The sequence below is a fragment of the Octopus bimaculoides genome, chromosome 19, assembly GCF_001194135.2.
Source record: "Octopus bimaculoides isolate UCB-OBI-ISO-001 chromosome 19, ASM119413v2, whole genome shotgun sequence".
Taxonomy (NCBI): Eukaryota; Metazoa; Mollusca; class Cephalopoda; order Octopoda; family Octopodidae; genus Octopus; species Octopus bimaculoides.
Window position 1 is genome coordinate 9501555 of NC_068999.1, and position 731 is coordinate 9502285.

A 731-nucleotide genomic window follows, 5' to 3' on the forward strand; every position below is an offset into this window, starting at 1 on the left:
AATAATAATGATAATAATAATAATAATAATAATAATAATAATAATAATAATAATAATAATAATAATAATATTACTGATGATAAAAATAATAATAATAATAATAATAATAATAATAATAATAATAATAATAATAATAATAATAATAATAATAATAATAATAATAATAATATGAAAAAGGAGAAGGGAGAATAACAACAACGACGAGGATGATGACGATGATGATCATGATAATAATGATGATAATGATGATGACGACGACGACAGTGATGATGATAATAATATAAATAATGATAATAATTAACTACAGCAGTAATAGTAGCAATAATAGCAGTAATGGGAATGAGGATGTTGGCCATGATAATAGTGATAATGATAATAATAATAATAATAATAATAATAATAATAATAATGATAATAATAATGATAATAATAATAATATTAATAATAATAATGATAATAATACCTATGGTTAATGGCCTCTGGATTGAAATCAGAAACAGAGGGGTTTATCATAGCAGCCCAAGATCAATGCCTACCTACAAAGAACTACCAGGCCAACATATTAAAGAACGGCAGCTCCCCATCATGTCGTATATGCCAACAACAAAATGAGACCATCGATCATGTTGTCTCCATGTGCAGTCTGCTTGCGCCTACAGAGTATCTCAACAGGCATGATAGAGCTGCACAATATATTCACTGGGTAATATGCAAAAACCTGGACTTGCCCC